Raw genomic sequence first — 18,796 nt, forward strand, 5'->3', positions numbered from 1 at the left:
TGCCAGCCTCATGAAGATCTTTCGAGCTCCCACCCCTCGACCCAACGATATTCATCCAACACATTCATTTTCCAACCTGAACCAATGGCTCAAGATATATAAACCATTTTTTATACATAATAACTTCATGATTATTAGAAACCTCCATAATAATTTCATGATAGCAGCCTTTACTAGTGATAGCCATATCACAGAAACCCAACCAACTATCTCCTTATTTGCAAATTATACTCCCAACTTTTCCTATACATATTTTTCTCCTTATCTATGCAGCGCTTCAGTAACACTTTTCAAGAGAACTCCCCTACCCACTTGAGATGGTAAATTTGACTTCTACTTTTGAAGTCTACTAGAGATCATCCCTAATATCATTTACCAATTCTCCCTACTATGTTAGTATATGTCAAAGAAAGAAGCAAAGTATTTCTCATGATTCACCACAACCTTAATTCCCAATGTAGCAAATAACCTTCTATATGTGTGACTAAACCACCATAATCTACTTTCTTTCACTTTATCACCTACTAGAGCTATTCCTAGCTTTCTTTGAATGACTTCAGTTTTGACCATATTTTTTTCTTAGTTTTTCCACTCATCCATCTTAGCATACACATTTTAGGTATGCTCATTTTTTGGACATTAGAAAATGTTCATATGCTTTTTGTATGTGGCAATTTTAAATTATGGTCATGGTAAAAATAATAATAGTAATAAAATTATGTGTTCAAGATTTTCTACAATTTCTATATTTTTATGTGTTAAACATAACTCTTGTTTATCACACTTACTTCTCTTTAATATGATGAATATATAATATTCTTGTTGGATTGAAGTCTTTGTATGTATGAGTATTCGGCTGATAAGAGTTCTTATTAGCTTATACTTAAGTTTAAGTTGTCCTATATTGGGCCTATGTTAATGGGCATAATCTTGTTTAATGTTTTAAGTTGTCTGGGTGTCCCATCACTAATCAGGGGCATTCCAGTAACTTCCTGTATCATTGTACTACATCATAATATAAATAATATTACTGTCGACTGAGTTATTCAGTTCAACATTCACAACATATTAGTGGTGTTCTTCTCCTTTCCTCTACTTCAAGTACAGCTCTCGAGATAACTTAAATGTGTTTAAGTGTTTTCTACAAAAGTTTTGTGTTTTTCATATTTTTTTTTTGTTTTATCTTTCTAATTTTTATTATTTAATTATGACATTAAGGAATGATATGTTTGATCCAAAGGCTTAGTTTGGAAAGAATACAAATGCAAATACATACCAAATAATACAAAAATACAAAGCTTTGCACTCTACATATTTGCATTTGTACTCCTTCCAAATGAGCCAAAATGTTGAATTATTGACTTACCACCAAATAGAAAAATAATTTTATTTTTGGCTTAGTTTTAAATTGTGTATTACATTTCTATCATCGATAAAAATAATTCTTGTTTATCACACTTATTTTTCTTTAGTATGCTTAATCTAAAATAGGGAAAATTTCTTAAAGTACCTCTAAGTTTTAGGAAATTGATCAACTCTACCCCTATTGTTTACATATTGTCTTAAAGTACCCCTAAGTTTTTCGACAATTGACTAAATCCTCCCCTGCCATTAATGTCTGTTAACATTCCATCACATCCATTCACATGTAACACCACGTGATGTATACTTTTTTTTTAAATCCAATGTTACCCTTTTGTGGTCGATTTTGCCCCATTTATTGTTCAGATTTTCAAAATAGAACTCAACACCTATCGGACTCAACTGCTACAAGCTATAATAACCTCCTGTTTCATGTTTATTCCTGGTTACCAAGGTATGGGATTTAGTGACATAATCATCATCATCATCATCCAAGCCTTATCCCAACTATGGTTTAGTGGAATACCTAATAAAAAATATGCAAGCACATTTAAGCTTATATCATTAAGAACTAAAGTAAATAAGTATAGACAAATGGAATTGTGGCCAGGGAAACACCTAATTATTTTGGTAAATCCAGAGGAACACACGAAACAACAATTATTTTCTTTACTTAAATGCTATTACACATAACTGATTCATGGAGTTTATACCACCAACTATGGTGATGCAAGTGAGACCGATATCTATTTGGATGGTGCAATTAGATGGGGTACATCAGATAGAATAGGTTGGGTTGTTTGAAGAATCTACTATCTCCTCTTTGTTGCTTCACTTTTTAGTATTGCTAAGGGAACAAAAGAAGCAAGATTGATGGCCTTCCAAATTTTGAATATGTTCCAAGCAGTGCCAGCACAATGCCCTACAGTTGCAAAGACATCTTTTTTAATCTCCCTTGCATTTTCTCCAAACCCGTTGCCAATGGATCAAGTTACATCAGTAACAATAATTATGGGAGAAAAATAAAAGGCAAGAGAAAATATAAAATCTGGGTAATGAAATATTAAAACATCTCATTTTCTAGCATCCAAAAAATCAGAATCTCGGAAAGGAAGCAGCACCATAATCTCAGTTGTTTTGGCTCTTTGATCTCATCAAAGAGAGATCATATACCGGGTTGTTATTCGTTATTGGAAGGGTGCATGGGTTGTCGAGAGTGGGGAGGTTGTTCTAGTTTTTGGGGTTTTTTCTTTTGAGAAGATGGACAAGACCAACAAGGTATTATTCAAATGTTTCATTTTGAAAATTTAAAGAAGAATGATGGGTAAAATAGTCTTTTCAATATTTTCATTAATGAACATGAACGGTAGGGGAAGATTTAGTTAATTGTCAAAAAAACTAAGGGTACTTTAAGACAATATGTAAACAATAGGGGTATTAGTTAATTTCCTAAAATTTAGGGGTACTTCAAGAAATTTGCCCTATAAAATATTAGAGATGTGCCAAAATTTTTCTAAACTTTTTTCAGTGTTTGAATTTTTTGCATTTAGTTATATTTTAAAAATTTTATTATTTAACTATGACATTGTGAGTTGACTCATTTGATTTAGATGTTTAAATACTTAAATTGGTTACTTGTTACCAATAGTAATTAAGTGAATTATTATTTAAAACCTACATTTTATACATTTTGGAAGCTTCAAATACCCCAACACTTCAATTACCTCAACAAACATTGAAGTAGTCTTCATACATCTTGCTTGAAGAAAACTTTTCCTACCAAACTTTAATAATAATAAGAATAAGAATAAGAATAAGAATAAGAATAATGATGATGATGATGATGATAAGAAGAAGAAAATTTTGCTAGAACTCATTCAAGAATTCATAGTGGCTTGAGATGAATCAAACACTGATGATCTAGTAGTGTCTAGAGCTAGCTGCTGAAATGGCAAGTTATTCTAGAAGCCCACCTAAGGCTCCCACTAAGAGAGGGAATGCATGGTTTCAGATATAATGGTTTGTAAAACAAAGGTTGGTGGAGCCTCTAGTTTTTGCAGTTCCTTAACCATCAAGGAAGTCCTCTTTCTAGGTGGTTCGGGCTCTATAAATAGAACCACACACACACACACACACAATCCATCCATCGGTTAAGAGCAACCGTGACTAGAGAGAAGAATCTCCCTTGTGCTCTATTTTCAGTTTTACAGTTTAGCAAGGAGAAAGGTGTTTAGTTCGATTTCTTGTAGAGAAGAGTAGAAGAGAAGGTGGCAAGGCCAAAGAGGTGTTTACGAAAGTCTCTAACGCCGAAATAGAGAAATGGACACTAGCTTTACCTCAATAGCTCAAGATCGGTATTTCTTCATTTTAATTCGTTTTTAGAGATTAGAATGCTCATGTGATGCTTCTTTTATGTTTAGAAGTCATCTCTCTAGCTAACAAACCTCCCTTACCATCAACAACACACATAACCACTCCATGATTTACACTCACTGCATAAAAAAGTAAACCATCGAATTCTCCCGTTGATGCATTATCAAACATCCAGATGAGAGAACTAGATGATACAATACCGCCCCTCAAGCCTCAGCTAAACATCATGCATCACTCCACAATCAATATATTTTGGTCTTAGAGCTCGATCAATTTGTTTTGTATCACAAATTGAGATTTTTCGTGCACAAAAATTACAAGCATACTAAATGCACTACAATACAACAATGAACCCACGATAATCATCAACATGAGGAGAGGAGATGCATTATCACATGTTCATTGTTGCAGTATAGATATAGATCTATATACATATAATTAGCATGCATTTATTTGTCTAATTGATTCCTCTAGTCTAATTTATCTTAATTTATATCAAAGCTTATTCACAGAAGTCATTTTCAATTTAATCCTATTAGGCATATTGGGGCGCCGATTAATTCAATATGATTTATGATTTGAATCCAATGTAAAAATCAGTTTTGTAATCACATCAAATTCAAAAACTATGCGTATCTTATCCAAACCATCCTGTTAGCCACCCCATATACATTAGTTTGGCAGGAATCGCAATTTCTGACCCCAACCCAACCAACCTATCCACTTAGAACCCATTCATTTACCTGGAGGGTTGAATATTGGTTAACAGCCCATTTAGATTGAAGTTAGGTGGATGGGTTGGGTTTAGCTGGGTTGGGTTTAGCTGGGTTAGGTCAAATGATCCAAACCAATGTTTTCAAAATCTGACTAGACCAGAAAAATCGGGAGCCGGTCATTTGACTAGTTCTGTTTTACCCCAAAATCATTGATTTGGTCGGTGAATCACTGACTTGGATGATTGAACCATTGATCTAGACAATAATTTTTGATTATTTTTTATTTTATTATTATTTTTTATTTTTTATCATAACAGCTTATCCATTTTGACCAGACTATTGAACTGTTTAACACAGAAACCAGTCCCCATAACGGTTTCTTATTTGGTCAAATTTTAAAAACCTTGATCCAAACAGTATCTGTCGATTTCTGGTGGGCTTAGGTTGAGGTTGGGTCATAGGTGGGTTAGGCTGAATTAGTTATTAATTATATGCATGACTGTCATTCACATTCATAGGGGTTCATGAGGCCCCATCTGTATGGCCTAATCCTAAGTTGCTACATGTCCTTGAACAAAATGCCTAAGGAGCTTACTGACAAGCCCAATCAACCAACTTGTCCAATGCCTCTGAGCCTGTGTTGTATGCACCAGTGGGTGCATTGAACGTGTGAACCCGCGAATGGGAGAATCACACGTCGACCATGCCAATCGGTTAGGAATACAGATAAAAGGGCCTCATTTCTCCTGGAGAGCTCCTTCCACCGAACCCTACCCATACACCAAACCCTTCATCCATTGACGGTGATAAAGCTTCGGCAGTTCATCGACGGCGATGATGAGAACCCATGTTCTTCTTCTTTTCTCCTCTTCTTCTTCGTCTTCTCTGATGGTAGATCCGATCGGAAGGTTGGGCGTGGTGAATGTGCGTGGAGTTTGTGGTGAAGTCCTGTTGTCAACTTGCTTCAATTTAACAAAAATGAATTCTCTTCTTCGTTTACAGAGGACCAATGAGCATCTTGACCCAAAGAAACCAAATATAGTTTGGATGGTGTCTTGAACCAGATAAGACTGCACATGACCAGGCAAAAATCTGAGTCTTCTAAAGGTGGGGAAGATGTTTCACTTCATGTCCAAGTTGGGCGGTGAATATTCTTTTTTTTTTGCATCCAAAGAAGCAGAGAAGACTGCACATGACCTTGTTAAATGTACCGCAAATCAAGATTTTGGACTTCCCAAACCATCCCACTTTAGATCCATAAGCACTACAAATTCAAATAATCAAGAATTTATCCAAAAGGAAAAGCTGGATATGATTCCCCAAATTAAGTGGGGTGATCTAGAGGATGATGCTCTGGTGCTGCATCATGATATTACAGATAGAACTGAAATCAAGTTTTGTGATATTGTGGTTGATAATTTGGCGGTGTGCAAAAGAAAAAAATGTTCCTGAAACTTCAGGTGATGCTTTGGTCAGAGAAGCTATTGAAGACTGCAGTGCTAAGCAGGATGATGCAGTAGATGTTGATCTGTCACAGGCCCAAATAACGACTGCCCTTGGAGAAGGTGAATTGGGTGAAAGCAGAATAAGGTTTAGGCAGTAGCTTTGGTGCTTTCTCTTTGAGAATTTTAATAGAGCTGTGGATGAACTTTATCTTCTCTGTGAATTGGAATGTGATTTGGAACAGATGAAAGAAGCTATTCTTTTTCTTGAAGAAGCTACATCATATTTTAAAGAACTGAAATCTAGAGTGGAAGGATTCGAGAAGGGGTCTTCCCCTCAGCTATCAATTGATGGAAGGCCAATAAATGTTAAGTCTGAGCACCGCCGTCCACACGCCGGTGGTTGTCCAAGTTGGTGGACAAGAACACGGTCATACCTATTCGTCCTTCAGATCGGACCTATTTCTGCTGGTGGTTGTCCAAGTCGGTGGATGCTGTGGTCGCAGATCCTCTTTCCAGGTGGATCTACAAGACACGAACACTTGTAAGAAGAAGAAGAAGAAGAGGAAGACGAAGAAGAAGAGGAGAAGAAGAAGAAGAATGGAAGAGGAACCCTACCACCGGAGCCACTTGAAGAAGAAGAATGAAGAGGAGAAGAAGAACACGGGTTTTCCTTGTCGCCGTCGGAGGTCTCCTTGCCGCCGTTGATGAAATAGGGAAGAAAATGAAGAAATGAGATTTAAAATCGCTTTTGTCGTGATCGGTTCATGTCCGATTGAACCGGTTCATGTTCGATTTAATCGACTAGACCACGTAAACGCTCAAATGCACGTTAACGTTGGCCTTGTAGACATGTCATTCTCCCATTCGCGGGTTCACGTGTCCAGTGCACCCACGGATGCATAGAACGCGGACTCGATGCCTCTAGTACACCTAGATCACGATAAGGACAACCATCAAAGAGCTCGATCCAGGCTTGAAAGATGTCACCTAAAAGGTATACACACCCTCTTCTTACCTTTACTTTGTACCCTTATTTTTCTCATCAATCAGCCTCCTCAGCTGAGTTGAGCAATCCCTTGCTCACTTACTGAGGATTATTCTTTCTCTGAACACACCTTTGGGCTTTCTACCTCTTGCATATGCTTCCGAATATAGCTCAATTTGATCAAACTCCTTGGTTCGTCCAATTTCTAGCTCCTTAGCTTCTCACCTCTCTTATATATTGCTTGGATTCCAACTACAATAGGTTCATTATGGACGTAGATGATTAATAGATTATAGCAGTCCATTATGAGTTATGTCAATTAGCTATTTGAATTTAAGGCTGTGTTTGGTTGCAGTGAAATTTTATTTGTATTAATATAATTGTAAAAAATGTAAACTCTCATTCAATTTTGTTTTGGATTTAATTTATTCTGCTTCATATCTTAATTTACTTCATTTGTACTGCAACCAAACAAAATAAACTAAAATTTAAAACAAAAATAAGTCAGGATTTACACTCAAATTATTTGAACTGTCCTGATTTTTCATCAATGCATTGCCACCAAATACAGCCTAAAGGAAGGGGCAAAGGGAAATTAATGATAATATGGCTATCTTAAACTTGTATTATTCACATGCGGTTAACCCATCAGATACCCACAGTCGAACCCGGCGAAACCCATTTAAGTTAACCTAATCCACTGAATAAATGGGTTAGATTTGGACGCCATAAATCGGTTGGGTGGGTTCGGACGGAAATTGCCATCCCTACTCATTATGGTCGACAATAGGTATGGGTAGTGTAGTGGGTGGGTGGATCTTTAACTCGCACCCAACCCATCCAATTGCCACACCAATTATGCATCTTGGCTGATTGGCTTGGCTAGTGGCAGTTGAGTTTTGATAATCCTGTATTCTTACAATTTTTATAAAAAGGTTAATTTCACTGCCCCTTTCTTGAGACTCCCAAACTCCTCCTACGGGTGTAAATAAATCGGATCATGATCCAATCCGATCCAAAATCAATTTGGATCACTTCTGATTGGACCGAATAATAAGACTTGATCAGAAATCAAAAATCAGATTGGACCAGATAATAAAATTAATACATTTTAATTTTTTTAATAATTTATTAATTTTTAAAGAAAATAAGTCAGATTAGATCAGAATCGAAGATCCAACTTACTAATAGGATTCGAATTCAAACTGAAACCTATTAGATCCGATTGGATCTTTGGATTGAATTCAAATATACCCTGATTTAAATCCAATCCAATCCGTTTGCATCCCTAACTCCTCCATTCAACTTAAATTCATTACAATCTTATATCTTATAGGCTCGGCATGATGGTTAAGGCGAGTTGTTCTTGAGCCTGTGACATCCTTATCCATTTTACCTTGGCTAGCCCACTCGGTCCATTGCCATTGATCGCAGTTTCGCATGACCACATGGGTCATGGGGATGGCCTCTTGGGGTCCAGTTCTGGTTTCAAATGCAGGTCATAATCTACATTTGAACCATGCTTTTATTTTATTATTTTCTTTGGACTCACATCTGAACAATGTTAGACATATAACCACATTTAAGCAAGTAATGAATTGCAAGCTGAAACCTGGAATTCAATTAGCCCACCCAGGCAGCTTCACAATTCACAAACACAAAGAAAATGAGAAACTCCATTGAATTGCTGTTGCAATTGGTTCAAGTGGTATTGAGAGGTTGGACTGAATTTGTCCTCTGGACTGTTTTTCCACTGTTTGTATTTGTTAAGCAGGGCTGAATCAAATCAACGAATAAAAAGGGAATTCTGGATCTTCGAACAAGATATGCACAATGGGTTATGATTTATGAAACCCCACAAGGAGTAAACACGTTAAAGACAAGGTATGGGGCCGACAGTAGACTGTATACCAATTACTTTGATGCTTCTTTATTCTTCAACTTTGAACTTCAAATCCTTAGGGTCTGTTTGATTGCTGAGAAATGGATAATAAAAAGAAATATTTTTAAATTATTCTTCCTTTCTTGTATTTGTTTACTGGTAAACAGTGTTTTAAGATGAGAAATAAGAGGGACGCGGGATCCCAAAATTAAGTGAGCGGGGTCGCACCAAAACAGTGCGACCCCGGTGAAAAAAGGGTCGATAGTAGATTGTTGACCAATTACTTTGATGTTTCTTTATTCTTCAACTTTGAATTTCAAATCCTTAGGGTCTGTTTGATTGCTAAGAAATGGACGAGAAAAAGGAATATTTTTGAATTATTCTCCTTTTCTTGTGTTTGGGATGAGAAACAAGAGGGATGTAGGATCCCAAAATTAAGTGAGTGGGGTCGCACCAAAACAATGCGACCCTGGTGAAAAAAAAAACGCTAAGAAAATTACTCGGACTTTGTAAGAGCAAGAAGTCGATCATCTCCTCTCTCTCTCTCCACCACTAATCATCTTCCTGTTATCAGCACCTCCACAACTGCCACCACCACCGCCGATCATCACCACATCCTCCTCCACCATCCCAACCATAACCTCCTCTCTGTTTGCTCATTCGCCCACTCCTCAGCGGAGGAGGCTGCTGCTGAGCGTCGCCACCGGAAGCGTCGCCTCTGTACTGAACCCCCACTCCACGCCCTCCGCCGAGACCCTAACGCACCACGCCCGCGTCCCGACCCTAAATCACCATTGCAGAGCATAACAGAAGAGGGAGACCGACCTTACTCCTCCCAATCGCCGTCGGACGCGAACGCGGGCGACCGACCTTACCAAAATCAAAAGCAAAGAGAAGAGGGTCTCGACACAGCCCGCCATGCGATGGCGTAAGTGGCCAACAACGCTTCAGCCCTTTTTCTCAGTCTCAAATCCAGAAATTGATGAGAAGCCCGCGAGCCACAAGGAAGAAAGATGCATCTCTTCGCTATCCTCCTTCTTTTCTCGATTGCACTGGAAAGCGACCAGTCGACCACTTCCCTGTTCCCTCTTCTCTGCTTGTTCACTTTTCGTTCCTTAATTACAAGCCAGCATTTTCAGTTGGACTTTCATTTAATTTCTTCAATTTCTGGCGCTCTCCCCCTACTTCTTAAATCTTTCAGTTGGGATTTCTCTTTACCTTCCCTTTTAAGCCTGTTCATCTCCCTCTGATTTCTCTGCTTCATTCTCTCCTCTGTTTTGAGTGTTTCAGGGTCGGGGCTTTGAAGGGTCTCTGCTTTTGCTACCATGGGGTGGTTCTTTAAGACCCAACGTGTCATCTACAAGCCGGTAGAGGAAGTTGATCTTAGCCCAGATAGCGATGAGGTTTATCTCCGGGCAAATGTTAAAGGTTTTAATCCCATCGCCTTTTCCTTGCTGTGTTATCGTTTGTTTCCTGTGCATGACAAATAATTTTGCGTTGTTACCATCAGGCTGTGAAGTTATTTAGTTGTTGTGAGAGTGAGTACTAATGTTCGCAGTGAAAATTGATTAAAATTTTATCTGCAGCTGGGTAGCAATTAATGGTTGTCCATGGTAGACAGGATGTAAGCAGAACTCTGTATTAGGAAGTCAATATCTAATTGTTCTGATTTCTTTTGTTCTGTCTCTTCTAATTACTGTTTTGGATATAATTTTCACAATTGATGACTCTGAAAGAAAGGATTTTGAAATTATATTCATAATCTAGTACTGCAGTTCAGTACAATTTTCATTCCAGTTGAATAAAATCTATTCATCACAGGTCTTATTCCATTTCTGTGCTTCTGTCTTTAAATTTGCTAATGTCTGATATATGCTCTTGTTTTCAGTTAAAATCGTATTTGTTAAGTAAATTTTGGATTAATTATGTAATTAGATATTGGTAGTTTGTTTATATAGTTTGTTTAGAACCACCACCTATAAATTTTCTTGCAAAACAAACACTAGAAAGTGGATTTTCTAACAAAAATTTTCTTAGCAAATAAACACATTATAACTAACTGAGAAAATACATTTTTCTCTTCTCATCCCATCCTTTTTCTCAGCAATCAAACAGACCCTTAGGAAGTAATCATTTTAAAATCACCCATTAAGATTTGCACAATTCATTTCAATTTTCACAGCTTTCCAAATACAAGTAATCATAACTTCATACACATAGATCTAGTGACAACCCGTTAACAACACATGTTAAAGCATTGTATGAGTCGAGGATCCTGAGTACATATGTAGATTGTCCAATCACTCAATCTGGGAGGGCAGTGATTAGCATGTGAAACTATTGTTTATATGGTATTGGGCGAAGATAAGGCTCATCCCGGATTTGTATATTCCCCGTACAATTAGGATTTAGAAGTTTTAGAAGTTTTGTATTTCCTTTTGGATTAGGAGTTGGTTTTCCGATCGAATTTGTATATTTATATCATAAGATATCAATGGAAAGGCAGAAACTTGGGGCTTCCGAAATTTTTCATGGTATCAGAGAATGGGACTCGACAGCAGTGATTGGCGACGGTGGGATGTTTCCAGCAAGAAATGTTGGTGAAAGTGTGAGAACATCTGGTTCTTGCAACACTTTGGAGAAGGATGATAGCTGTGCAGTTCCTCCCGTGCCGGAAATCAAAGCGACAATGGAAATTGATGATCATCATAGTCTGTGAAGCTTGATCTTCTTCCCTCTATTGCTGTTAATGTGTTCCATCATAGAAGTGGTCTGTAGTATCTACCGGCCTTTCTAAGCTTCCGACAGGAACGCTGTTGCCTTCGCTGCAGGATGGTCAGAATTTGGTGGTTACAACTGCCGGAGGAGGACCAGCTCCAATGAGGATCAACTACGTTCGGATCAAGATCCCCGACGTGATGCACAACCTCAAGATCGTTGTCCACAGTGTGTACTTGCCATTCCCACATCTTCATCCTAAAATTTTATAGAGAGGTAAGAGCTTGTCGTACGCCTTCAAGGAGAAGGAAGAGTTGAACAGGAAGGAGCTCGGGTTTGACTCGGAATCGGCGGGCTCGCTTGTTCTAATTTCTTCATGAGCCTCGTTAGGATCGTCCATCTCGACATGTTTCTTGCTCGGACGAATCTTGCTGATCGGTCACCATGGCTGCCAACACCGAGAGGAACGGTGAGAACTCGAATAAGTCTGTTGGACTGGCTTCTCCTTTCTATTTGCATCCATTAGATAATCCTAGAGCTATTATCAGTCCGGTTAATTTTGCAGCACAAGCCTCACAAACATCGCAAGACAGTAGAGCTGCTTCAAAAGACAAAACAAATGTGTGTAACAATTGTGGTCGATCTGGCCATGAAGCAAAGAATTGCTTCCAATTAATTGGGTACCCTGATTGGTGGGGAGACAGACCCCGCGGTACGTCGACCGGGCGTAGAGTAGGATGAGGAGAAGGGGGTGGACCCTCTGGCGGACGTGGCCGAGGTACGGCAAAGGTTCATGCTACTCAGTCATCAGCAGGGCGTGAGGTGGCTGCTAATGCAGCCATGACTGACGGAGACAGGACCGGACTGAATGGGCTTAATGACGAGCAATGGCAGACTCTTGTAAGCATGCTTAATGCTTACAAAACCAGGCCTAATGAAAAACTCTCTGGTAAAAATTACTCCACTGAATGGATTGTTGACTCTGGAGCGTCACATCACATGCCAGGGAATTTAAATGTGCTCGTCGACACCTATGATGTTGCACCTTGTCTTATTAGGTTACCCAACGGTGCGCACACCAAGGCTGTGAAAGAAGGCACCGTTGAACTTGGAAATAATTTTAAATTGCTGCTCGTATTATATGTCCCAAAACTCAATTGTAATTTATTATCAGTATGTCGGTTACTTCGTGACACAGATTATATTGTGACATTTACTAATAAGTTGTGTGTGATACAAGACCGCATCTCGAGGACTCTGATTGGTGCGGGTGAACAGCTTGATGGGGTCTATGTCTTCAAGGGTGTGGCACCGATTCGAGCTTACAAGACAGACGGAATTGGGTCATGCAATTTGTGGCATCAGAGATTGGGACATCCTTCTTAAACGGTTAGCTTACTTCTTAATATCAGTAATAGTAAGAACAAAACATGTGATGTTTGTTTGAAGGCAAAACAAACTAGAAATGTTTTTATTCAAAGCAGCAATAAGGTGACTGGTTGTTTTGCATTAATTCATTGTGACTTATGGGGTGCTTATAGAGTACCTGCATCTTGTGGTGTGGTATATTTTCTGACAATTGTTGATGATTATTCTCGAGCAGTTTGGATTTATTTGCTGGCTGAAAAAAGTGAAAGTAGAACACTCAAAAATTTATGTGTCATGATTGAACAACAATTTAATAAAAAGGTTAAGGTGGTGAGAAGTGATAATGGAACATAGTTTAAAACCTTGAAGTCATATTTTGACGAGCAAGGAATTTTATTTCAAACTTCCTGCGTTAGGACACCACAACAAAATGGTCGTGTGGAGAGAAAGCATCGTCATATTTTGAATGTGGCCAGAGCGCTCAGGTTTCAAGCACATCTTCCGATCAATTTCTGGGGTGAGTGTGTTTTAACCGCAGGGTACTTGATTAACCGGACACCTTCGACCCTTCTTGGTGGTAAAACACCTTACGAGATGCTATTTGGACAAAGTCCTTCTTATAAACATCTCAGAGTTTTTGGTTGCTTATGTTTCTTGCATACTCGGGACCGTGACAAGTTTGCCGCTATGAGTAGGAAACGTGTCTTTATTGGGTACCCTTTTGGGAAAAAGGGGTGGAAATTGTATGACCTTGAGTCTGGTGATTACTTCGTCTCACGAGACGTGGTGTTTAGCGAGGCCGAGTTTCCCTTTGCCACTTCAAAACATCAACCCTTTGTAACCAGTCCTCCCGTAGCCAAAGAAAATATTGGGTTGCCTTGGGCCACTCCTCCTGACATGGTATCTGAGTCACCTCATATAGAAGTCAGGGGGAGCGACACGACCGATGAAGAAGGACATCCGAACATGGGTAATGATGAGGAGGCAGGTCCTCTTGATGAGACAAGGAGCCATACAGATTACAGAGATAATGAAACTCTAGCTGCTCCTCAGCCCACCACGGAGGTATTAGGCCGCGGACATCGAGAAAAGTGGACCCCCAGCTATTTACAGGACTTTGTCACACACTCAGCTCATCGTTTAGACCCCTCCGCTGTTTCTCCTGCATCATCTCAGTCCTCAGATACTCCTTATCCCATAACTCATTATATGACGTATGATAATTTTTCTATGAAACACAAGCATTTCTTGGCAACTGTTACTACAGGCCGAGAACCTACTCGTTTCTTTGAGGCAATGACTGATGCTTGGTGGCACGAAGCTATGCGCCAAGATATATAGGCTTTGGAAGATAATGGGACATGGACCTTGGAAGACCTCCCACCTGGAAAAAAGGCAATCCGAGTGTAAATGGGTCTACAGAATCAAGTACAACTCTGATGGATCCATTGAAAGATTTAAAGCACGGTTGGTAGTCCTGGGAAACACTCAAGTTGAATGTCTTGATTACAACGAGACCTTTGCCCCTGTGGCTAAAATGGTCACAGTTCGAACCTTTTTAGCAGTTGCTGCGACCCAACATTGGGAATTGCATCAGATGGATGTCCACAATGCTTTTTTGCACGGTGATCTCCATGAGGAGGTCTATATGAAACCTTCTCTAGGTTTTTCGGCCTCCGAGACTAGAAAGGTATGCAAACTCCGGAAATCTTTGTATGGTCTGCGGCAATCCCCCCGGAACTGGTTCTCTAAGTTAGGTGCTGCCTTGAAAACTTTTGGGTTTGAACAATCCTATTCCGATTATTTTGGGTTTGAACCGGTGTTTTCAAATGAAGGACTTGGGTGTTCTTAAATATTTTTTGGGCATTGAAGTGACTCGCGGACCATCGGGGATATTTCCTTGCCAACGAAAATATGCACTTGATATTATTACAGAAACTAGCTTATTGGGGTCCAAACCTGCTCCCTTTCCTATTACTCAGAATCATAAACTTGCCCTTGCTGACGGAGCACTCCTGGATGACCCTGAACGATATCGACGTCTTGTGGGTCGTTTGATTTATTTAACCATTACACGGCCGGAGCTCAGTTATTGCATCCATGTCCTGGCTCAATTTATGCAATGTCCTTGTGTTGATCATTGGGATGCGGCATTATGTGTGGTTCGTTATCTGAAAGGACGTCCTGGTCAAGGAATATTTTTGCGTTTTGATAGTGATCTGCAATTGTATGCCTATTGGGATTCTGACTGGGCGAGTTTCCCTTTAACTCATCGCTCTCTTACTAAGTACTTTGTCATGTTAGGACATTCCCCCATCTCCTGGAAGACTAAGAAACAACATATTGTCTCCCGGTCCTCTGCCGAGGCTGAATACCGATCAATGGCTACTGCCAGTTGTGAGTTGAAGTGGCTGAAAGGTCTGCTGTCGTCTTTGGGTATATCTCATCTTCAAACTATACGCTTGTTTTGTGACAATCAAGTTGCTCTGCACATTTCTGCAAACCCTGTCTTCCATGAGCGAACCAAACATATTGAAGTTGATTGTCACTTCATTCGCAATGAGCTCCAAGCCGGCACCATTGCGCCTTCCTATGTCTGTACCGGTGAACAAGTTGCCGACATTTTCACAAAGGCTCTCAGACAAAAACAGTTTGATTTTTTCCTTCCCAAGCTGGGCATTCGCAATCCTCATGCACGACCTTGAGGGAGAGTATTGGATGAAGATAAGGCTCATTCCGGATTTGAAGGCCCATCCTTATCCCGGATTTGTATATTCCCTGTACAGTTAGGATTTATAAGTTTTAGAAGTTTTGGATTAGAAGTTGGTTTTCCGATCGAATTTGTATATATATATATATATCATAAGATATCAATGGAAAGGCAGAAGCTTGGGGCTTCCGAAAATTTTCAAATGGCCTAGTGGCATCCCTCCAACTAGGGTTGAGCATTGAACTTCATATACCAAGCTAGAGGCCCAAGCCCTATTGGCCTTGTCAGTTTATTTCTCTGTTCTAACTTCATATACTAAGATGGGTTGTGCTTTGGGCTTAGCACCTTGAACCAATTTTCGAACTTAGCATTCCAAGCCCGATGTTCTCATGGTCGGGACCTTGGCCCAATCCAATTCCCACCCCTAACTTGATAGCTAGTCCATTCTTTAGCATGTTTAGTTAACTTTGGCTGTTGGGGGTCAACAGTTTTTCCTATTGAGAGAGTTTTTGGGTTGGGCACGTTCACGACAGTTCACCAATTCACGGGCATGCTTTTGTTTTTACTCAAAATAAATCAATGAGCAATTACTAATTTATCCGCTCTCATGATAACATGCCCAATCCAGAAACTCTCTCAACAGGAAAGGCTATTGGCCCCCAACAGCCAAAGTTTTTCCTATTTTGACCATAGGCGAGCAGCCATTGTAAATCAACAAATTAAAAATATATATCTGCATAATTTAAGTATAAAAAAGATAAATAAGTTGCATGTTTGAACAAGTAGAGAGAATTGCATAATATACTTTTTCTTCTTTTAGCTAGCCTCCCTCCATTATATATCTCTTTGCCAACGAGTAGAAATACTGAAATACCATTGGGCAGTATGTGAGCATGAGGGCAATACTTGGTCCTTACTGTGTTGGAGTACATGCGTCTTACCACCTCCTAATTTTTAAGTCTAACCTAAATTTTTAAACCCTAAACCTTAAAATGTAAATTATAAATTCTAACCCTAAAATTCTAAAATCTAAATTATTAAATCCTATACCCAAACAGACTCCTAATTCTTAAAGCGACATGCGGTTTGAAGGAAAAAAGTAGGGAATTACATTTTCCTTCCTTTTCCTGTCTTTTAATTTCCTTCAAACCAAACACAACCTAAAATCAATGTATAAAATGGGTATAGAACGATGCATGTTTAGGAGCCAAGTACTTTCCTTGAATATGAGTGATAGTAATTGTAGCCTTGCCATAGTGGGAAAGACAAATTAACATTACCCATTTACTTACTCTGCGGCCCATTAGACTCAAGTCTGTACAAATACATACAAAATAATATAAAATAATATAAAATAAAAGGTTTTGTGCTCTACATATTTGTTTTTGTACTCCTTCCAAACGGAGTCTTAAGGCTGCGTTTGGAATTAGTGTAAATTAAGAACGATGTAAAATTTTACATCGGTTCAATTTTTTCCGTGTTTGGAAGGAGAATGTAATCATGATCGATATAAAACTCCACTTCGGTTCAGTTTTACATACATTTGGATGGAGTGAAGTTTTACGTCAATAGTCAATGTAAAACCTATCAAACGTAAAGTTTTACATCGATAATCGATGTAAAACTTTACACTCTTCACCCATCGTGTTTTTCAAAAAGCAATGGTCACTTTTACAGTTCAGTATAAAACATCATCGGTATACTTTTACACCAATGACGTTTTACACTGATTCCAAGCACAGCCTAAGGCTTAATTTGAAAAGAGTACAAATACAAATATGTACAATACAAATACATACAAAATATAAGATTTTACACTCTACATATTTGTGTACTCCTTCCAAAATTGAGCTATAGAAAAAACAAAGACAATGCTAGTCTTAGCGACCTTGCCATGCATCCGCATCTCCATGGTGCCTAAATTTTTGAAACTCGTGTCCAATGATTGGTTCCAGTTAGGGGTGTAAACGGTATTCGGAAATACGACTTCAAATTCGATATTTGCCATAATCAAATTGAATTTGGATAATTTGGATATCTAATCGATCGAATCCAGATATTCTATTCATACTGAATAGTTAATCAGATTCGAATTCATATATGACCTGATTCGATTTGATAAATATCCAAATTCGATCGATTATTTAATTCTTATATATAATATATAAAATATTTTATATAATTTATATATAATAAGTAAGTTATATAAATAATTTATATACTTTATATCAATAAAATAATTATTTTATATATTTTTTAATTATCTAAAATAATTAATTAATCGAATTTGAATATTCAAATATTTAATCGATTTCGAATACCGGATTTTTTAATCGGATTCAAATTCAAATATTGTCTGTTCCGGTTCGAATTAGATCCGTTTACACCCCTAGTTTCGGTGGACGGGGACAGGATATGGATCATGCATGGCGTGTAGGTGTAGCTACTTTTTCTGTTTTACTAGTTTTGCTTTAAGTTGAATTCCATATTTCTGGAAGTGCTTTTTTACGGTATAGAACCACTTTGTACAGACTTATCAGATGGTTGCGTGTCTTACAATTATTAGCTGGTATATTGTAGTACTCAGCACCCTTTTCTTTGGAGGCTAGTCTAGTCTTCCTTGTTTGGATTGGGGTGTTGTGTTGTACACTTGTACCCTGAAATCTGAATTTTGAACACTCTTTCATTTCAATTCCCTCTAGTGTAATCACGGTTCTTTCATGCAGAAAGAACAATAATATCAGCAATAGGGACAGTAAAAAAGCTGTTGACATGGAAGCACAGAACAATAATATCAGCAATATATACATGCATACAAAGAAGAATCAATTGGAAGGATGGGAGTGACAGGCAGGAACGTAGATAGGGCTCAGTTTGAGCCATTCATGTCCAAGAGCCAAAGATCCAGCCTGTTTTGCAGGTTAACTAATTAAGGCTCTATTTGAGAACGATGCAAATAAAGCATGAATGCAAATATTTAGAGTGCAAAATGATTCATATAAATATAAAGTTGGGTTGATTTTGCATTGACAAGTTTATCTTCTTATCAAATAGACTTTTAGCTTTAATGGGCTTTTTTAACAAAAACCCACATTGAATGCAAATTTACTTTCTTTTTATCCATATACATTTGCATCTCATTTTGGATATAAATATGCATTAAAAAATGTGTTTTAATTTCTGTCATTTGTCAATGCATAATTGAATTCTTGCTAAATACTAACAAAAATTAGAGTA

General features: G+C 38.3%; 2 long non-coding RNA genes across 2 annotated transcripts; one reads left to right on the forward strand and one right to left on the reverse strand.

Moving 5' to 3' along the window:
- Positions 1-5,602: 5,602 nt before the first annotated feature.
- On the reverse strand, positions 5,603-8,645 carry LOC148804259 (uncharacterized). Its single transcript, XR_016080798.1, has 2 exons — positions 6,512-8,645; positions 5,603-6,418 (listed from the first exon to the last, which is right to left on the reverse strand). It is a non-coding gene; the product is annotated as an uncharacterized LOC148804259 (long non-coding RNA).
- On the forward strand, positions 8,242-18,592 carry LOC148804260 (uncharacterized). The gene is made up of 3 exons (XR_016080797.1): positions 8,242-8,379; positions 8,656-8,765; positions 18,286-18,592. It is a non-coding gene; the product is annotated as an uncharacterized LOC148804260 (long non-coding RNA).
- The last annotated feature ends 204 nt before the right edge of the window (positions 18,593-18,796 follow it).

This window comes from Nelumbo nucifera, chromosome 1 (assembly GCF_055504915.1).
Source record: "Nelumbo nucifera cultivar China Antique chromosome 1, China Antique-T2T, whole genome shotgun sequence".
Classification (NCBI taxonomy): Eukaryota; Viridiplantae; Streptophyta; class Magnoliopsida; order Proteales; family Nelumbonaceae; genus Nelumbo; species Nelumbo nucifera.